We start from the raw sequence: 7,342 nt of genomic DNA, 5'->3' as shown, positions 1-7,342 counted from the left end.
GGAGCACAATTTTCTATTAGTCCTAAATGAGGACATCAAATCATACAACTTTATGCACAGTTCCTTCAATACAACGACTGCCAAGACCCAATGAAACTCCCCATTACAATTTTCAGGGACATAAACCTCATATGTGAGGTGCCAAGGCAGTCCACCAAGTATATCAAACCTTTTGATAGTGCCAACAATTTTATTCTCATATTCAGGAACAACATTGGCATTGTCAATGTATGTTTTGAAAAAATAATTAGTAGTGGTATATCGATATTTAGAATGACTCTCTTGCTTTGACTTCTTCCGCAAATAGTATAAAATGACATCAACATGCTGCACAGATGCATCAACAAGTGTATTTTTGTATCAAATTATTTGTATGTATTCATATCTTAATCAAAATATAAAAGTGGGCATGGATTTACCTCATCAGTCTAGCACTTATTGGGTTGAGACATTACGTAGAACCAGTCCTTCTTCTTTGGAAATACAACTACAAAATCAAGTTGTTTGAACTCAAGTTCCGAGCAATTGGCTAAGTAGTGATCGTCCTTGTCTCTTCTGCAATTGTGTAATCATTATAAATAATTATTTAGTGGACAACAAGAAGAAATACTAATAATAGTTGAACGACTTTACTTTTTTGCATGATGCTTGTAAAGACCCTCGTTTATCCATTGCGAGAAGGATGACATTAGTTCAGTTGGACCGTCGCCGTCAATGTTAACACCTTCAAATGAATATTGTTGCTTCACATCACAACTAACGACTTCGACTTTCTTCTCTTTATTTTTCTCTTTCTCTTTTGCTTTCTTTTTCACTTTCTCCTTCTCCTTCTTCTTCTCTTGCTCCTTCTTCTCCTTCTCCTTCTTCTTCTCTTGCTCCTTCTTCTTCTCCTTCTCCTCATCCTCCTCCTCCTTCTCCTTCTCCTTCTCCTTGCCTTTTGGGTTTGAGTGTGGTACTGGAGCAGTAGTCATTGGTTTTTTTCTTTCACTAATTATAATTATAGATAGTGATTGAGAAATAGATTTTTTCAACCTCCTACACTTCAAAGGCTGTGAAATCTTCTTGGATGTATGGGCATCANCACCTTCAAATGAATATTGTTGCTTCACATCACAACTAACGACTTCGACTTTCTTCTCTTTATTTTTCTCTTTCTCTTTTGCTTTCTTTTTCACTTTCTCCTTCTCCTTCTTCTTCTCTTGCTCCTTCTTCTCCTTCTCCTTCTTCTTCTCTTGCTCCTTCTTCTTCTCCTTCTCCTCATCCTCCTCCTCCTTCTCCTTCTCCTTCTCCTTGCCTTTTGGGTTTGAGTGTGGTACTGGAGCAGTAGTCATTGGTTTTTTTCTTTCACTAATTATAATTATAGATAGTGATTGAGAAATAGATTTTTTCAACCTCCTACACTTCAAAGGCTGTGAAATCTTCTTGGATGTATGGGCATCAATTATAAGTCATTTCCTTAAAAATATCAGTGAATTCTTTAACACGACTAATAAAATAATCATGTTGCTACTCACATTCTTCGCATAGACAAAAAGAGCATTTGATGTTAGAAGAGGAAGCAACACCAATAAAAGATTGAGTTGTTGGCATGGATGAAGCTTCTTGTATCATTTCATATACAAGGTAAATAAAAAAAGGTTGAAAGTTTACAATTGATTATAAAATAATAATGGGTAGCAATTTATACTTATGTTGACACAGATGGATATTCTGTTGCCACAGATGTACCTTTTGTTGCCACGAATGAATCATCTTCATGTGCCACAAATGAATCTTCTATTACTACAGATGACCATTTTGTTGCCCTAACACATATGTGATAACACTACTAAAAAACTGCTAAAAAACGACGGAAGAAAAAGCGACGGACAGCGTCGCTCCAAAAAACCGACGGACTAAGAGATGCCGTCCATCGCTTTTTAATTAAAATAATTATTTTTAAAATTATTTTACAAAAAGGGACGGACTGCATCTCTTAGTCCGTCGCTTTTTTACGAATTTTTGTGCTAAATATATAAATAATTAATAATAATTTATTTAATATATATAGAGACGTCGTCCGTCACTTTTTATTAAAAATAATTATTTATAAATTAAACAATAACCACGATGTCCGTCATTTTAATTTATTTTATTTTATTAATTAGTTTTTAAAAAATGCAACGGACAGCATCTCTTAGTCTGTCGCTTTTTGGTCAAAATATCTAGTTAAACATTTTTAAAAAGCCACGGACAGCGCCTCTTAGTCCATCGCTTTTTAATTAAAATATTTTTTTAAAAGCAACGGACGGCATCGCTTAGTCCGTCGCTTTTTTTAGCGGATTTTTGCTAATTAATTATTTTATATAGATAGTGACGCAATCTGTCGCTTTTTATTAAAAATAATTATTTATTAATTTAAAAAAAGTCACGCCGGCCGTCGCTTTTTATTAATTTTAATTGTTTAATTATTTTTTAAATTAGCGACGGACAACATCTTTATTTTCGTCGCTTCTTGGTCAAAGATTTTAAGAAAGCGACGGACAATGTCTCTTAGTCTGTCGCTTTATGGTCAAAATGTTGGTCAAACATTTTAAAAAAAAACTAACGTACATAGAGACGTTGTCCGTCGCTTTTTTAAAAATATCTACACTAGCAGACGCGATTTTCCCCATTTCTCCATATAAAAAACAAAATTGAGAAATATTTTGATTTAATTTTATTTACATCGTCTTCCGGAGAATGGTTTTGTGTAAAATAAAAAACAAAAAAAATTATAATACCGACTTCCAGATGTCAGAAAAATTAAATAGTATGTAATAAATTAATATTTTCAATTAACTTTAAATAAATTGTCCTCCGAATGACGGTTTTATATAAGTTAAAAAATAATTTAATATAAAATACTGACCTCCCGATGTCAATATTATTTAATTAACATGATTACTTTTTATTTATCTTAAAATTTAATGTGATACCGACCTCATGAGGTCGATATTTTTTATTATATCTAATTACTTTTAATAAAAATGACATCCGGAGGTCAGTATGTTTAAAATATTCCTATTAATCATAATTTTGCTATTGTGCATAATATTAAAATTTCATTTTACACCTACGATTAATTGTTCAAAAAGTGTAACAATTTTGTATACTTTTACAAATAAAATGTTAGAATTCGTGAAATAAATAAAAAAATATCTATAATCCATATTTAGAGTATGAAACTACGTTGATATGAATTAGGAGATAATTATACTTATATTTATAGAGTAATGTACAAATCCTATCAGTCCGTCGTCTAATCATAAACTTAATATCTCATGTCATGATGTAGTAGAGGTGAAGAGCTAACATATAATCCATTCCAGTATGAAATGCGAGATAGTATTATTATATACGTTCGATCTTGAATGGATGTCAAGTGTAGTGATCACCTCCTAATTATGATGACATGTAAAGGATACTTCATCGGAGTATGAAATACGTTGATTAATTATATATATATTCCTCGAGTAGTTTAACAAATCAAGTCTTATATACTAGTGGTTCAGTTATGAAATACATTATCAATTAAAGAAATACCGATGATCAATTCAAGGAGATTTATATATTAAATTTGACATTGATAAACTTTTGTTGATCAATAAAATTAAATTTATATAATTAGAAGGTATATAATTTAAATTTATAAAATTAACTTGATCGATAAATAAAATTTATTAAATTAAACTTTTGTTGATGTGTAGTTAAAATTTATATATATATATATATATATATATGGCCAAACACATATACAACCCCTCTAACTTGTCCTCATTTTTCATTTTGGCACTTTATCTTAGCCTTGTTCCATTTTAACCCTTGAACTCCATTTTTTATGTTCCATTTTAACACAAAATACTATTTTTATGATCTATTTATTTTTATATATATTCTTCAATTGCAACTTCTTATTTTAAATAGACATGTGTCATTTAATTTTAGTTAAAAAATTAAAAATTAACAAAAAATAATTCTTTTTAAAAAATAATAATTTTTTTAAGAGTGTTATGTATTTTTGGGTGAAAAATAACCGACAAAATTGTGTTGGTTTCCTTTCTTTAAAATCACTGACAACCTAACAAAGTCAGTGGAGTTTTAACATTGTTTAGTAGTGTTATTAGCAATGAACAAGAGTCTTTTTTTAGTAGTGTTATTAACTAAGTCAATCGAGTCTTTTCGAAGATGGGTTTTTTTATTCGTATTGATTTATATTAAAAATTAAAAGTGAGTATTTGCGTTAAATTTAGATAGCCTAGATGATAAGAAAAAATAAATAAGTAGTGTTATTTAATTTGATTGAATGTTTAAGAAAGAAAATCAAAGAACTTTCGTCAATTTATTTTCATGCAAAAATACAGAGAAATATCAAAAAATAATATTATTGTTAGAAAATTTTTATGTTCGTTCGCGAACGTTTAATTTTTTTAATTAACAGGCACACGTCTATTTTTTTAAAATAAGAAATTGCAATTGAACAACATAAATGAAAATAAATCATAAAAATTAGTATAAGTGTTTAAATGGTACAGAAAAAATGGAGTTTAAAGGTTAAAACGGAACAAGGCTAAGTTGGAGTGCCAAAATGAAAAATGAGGGCAAGTTTGAGGGGTTGTATATGTGTTTGGCCTATATATATATATATATATATATGTATCTATATGTATGTATGTATGTATATGTATATGTAATTTTAATTATTAAAATCAACCTCAAAAGGTGAGTTTATATTAAAATAAATTAATAAATACCGACCTAAAGAGGTCGGTATATTTAAATAATTATTTTATTTAGATAATATCGACTTCACGATGTCGGTATGTTGACACCTAATTTTGACAGACCTATAACCCTTTCGAAAGTGCTATTTGGTTAAATACGTATTTTTTAAAAAATATTCCGAGTTTAAATTTTTAATCAATTTTGTCTAAAAATTATATATTTTAGTTTGCATGCTTTATAAAATTATCGTAAATATTATTAAAATATTTTTAAAATTATAAGTAAAACTTGGAATAATTATTTTATTCAAATGTTTTAAAATTTAAGTGATTTTATTATATAAAATGTTATAATATTTGTAGTATTTTAATTGGATAGCATTTCTTTAATTTTTCTCGAAATCATTTAATTTTTAGCCCATTCTAATCTAATTCCTTTCAATTTTAGTTTTTTCCTTATTCAATTCATTGCAATTCTAGCCACCTCAATCCTATTTCGTTTCTGAATTATAGCCTCTTATATCAATTTTAGTTGCAATTTTAGCCATTCATTCATTGCAATTATAACCCTTTTTGTCCAAATCATGAAACATTAGTTTAAATCTTAACCGTCCATCCTTTAAGTGAATCCTAGATCAAATCCTAGCCGTTCATCTTAACTAATCCAATGGCTCAAATTAAATCTACCTAACCTTCCTATTTTTGACCTAAAAAGAGACCAAACCCTCTCATTTTGAAAACTCATTCTTTTCTTCTCTCTCAAGCAGCCTAGCCTCCTCCCGTCGCCCTCCTCCCACCGCCCTCCTCTTCTCATCTCTTCTCTCCATGCTCCCTCCCGTCTCTTCTCACCGGCGAGAATGGCGAGACAAATCGCCGCCTCTCTCTTGTCTCTCCAATCAGCGAAAGTTCGCTGCTCTGTCTCTCCCTCAACTGCTCCGGCAAGCGAGCTCCAAGCAATCAACATCAACAGCCAGCGAGGAGAGCAACAACATCTTCGGCCAACTGACCCCGACCTGGATCCACTGCCCTTCTCCTTTAATTGAAGGTTAGGGTTTCATAATATTATTTTTAATTTCTTTCAATTTGAGTATTGAATTTGTTAATTAGTGTATTGAATTAGTTTTTTTATTGATTGTTAGTTTGATTGATTGTTAGTTAGTAAGTGAATGATTTAGGGGTTTTTGATTGTTAGTTTGAATTAGGGATTATTTGATTGTTAGTTTGTGTTTGTTGATTGTGAAATGAAAATTTTAATGTTGGGGTCTGTTTGAATTAGGGTATCTTAGGATTTGTTTGAAATTCGGTATTTCTTGAGTTAATCAGTTTGATATTGGAATTGTAAGATTAGATTGAATTAGGGTATTTAAGGAGTTGTTTGAATTTAGGATTTTAGCACTAGTTAGATTTTGGGATTTTAGGACTAGTTTGAATTTGTGATTTCAAGACTAGTTTGAATTTTGAATTTAGGACTAGTTTGAATTATTATTTAAGTTGAACTTAGAATTTGAACATGAACTTGAACTTGAACTTGAACTTAGAATTTGAAGTTAAACTTAGAACTTGAACTTGAAATTAGAACTTGAACTTGAACTTGAACTTAGAATTTGAAGTTAAACTTAGAACTTGATGTTGAAATTAGAACTTGAACCTGAACTTAGAATTAGAACTTGAACTTGAACTTAGAACTTTCAATTTGAGTAATGAATTTGTTAATTAGTGTATTGAATTAGTTTTTTTATTGATTGTTAGTTTGATTGATTGTTAGTTAGTAAGTGAATGATTTAGGGGTTTTTGATTGTTAGTTTGAATTAAGGATTATTTGATTGTTAGTTTGTGTTTGTTGATTGTGAAATGAAAATTTTAATGTTGGGATTTGTTTGAATTAGGGTATCTTAGGATTTGTTTGAAATTCGGTATTTCTTGAGTTAATTAGTTTGATTTTGGAATTGTAAGATTAGATTGAATTAGGGTATTTAAGGAGTTGTTTGAATTTAGGATTTTAGCACTAGTTAGATTTTGGGATTTTAGGACTAGTTTGAATTTGTGATTTTAAACTAGTTTGAATTTTGAATTTAGGACTAGTTTGAATTATTATTGAAGTTGAACTTAGAATTTGAACATGAACTTGAACTTGAACTTAAACTTGAACTTAGAATTTGAAGTTAAACTTAGAACTAGAACTTGAACCTAGAACTTGAACTTAGAACTTGAACTTGAACTTAGAACTTGAACGAAGAATTTGAACTTGAACTTAGAAGTTGAAATTAGAACTTGAACTCAGAACTTGAACTTGAAATTAGAATTTGAACTTGAACTTAGAACTTGAACTTGAACTTAGAATTAGAACTTAAACTTGAAATTAGAACTTGAACTTGAAATTTAGCTAATTTTAGAACTTTTCGTGCTAGGCAACTGAGGAAGCTCAAGATCTAAAAAAGTTGATACAAGACTATATTGCTTCTTTCATCAAAGTAGGAGTTAAGGTTGGTGCTTCTAAATTTCTAAAGTTCAAGTACAATTGTTTTCAATAATGTGTTTGTGTCCATGTAGTATTGACACTTAGCTTTAAATTTAGAAATAATATATTTGTTAAGCATAAG

The 7,342-nt window shown here is 29.6% G+C and overlaps 1 pseudogene; it reads right to left on the bottom strand.

Annotated features, from left to right (window-relative positions):
* Positions 1 to 386: 386 nt before the first annotated feature.
* On the bottom strand, positions 387 to 5,706 carry LOC125868663 (protein PXR1-like; annotated as a pseudogene).
* Positions 5,707 to 7,342: the final 1,636 nt, after the last annotated feature.

Source organism: Solanum stenotomum, chromosome 6, assembly GCF_019186545.1.
Source record: "Solanum stenotomum isolate F172 chromosome 6, ASM1918654v1, whole genome shotgun sequence".
NCBI lineage: Eukaryota > Viridiplantae > Streptophyta > Magnoliopsida > Solanales > Solanaceae > Solanum > Solanum stenotomum.
The sequence above is the reverse complement of the archived record's forward strand: the minus strand, read 5'-3'. Positions and strand labels throughout refer to the sequence as shown.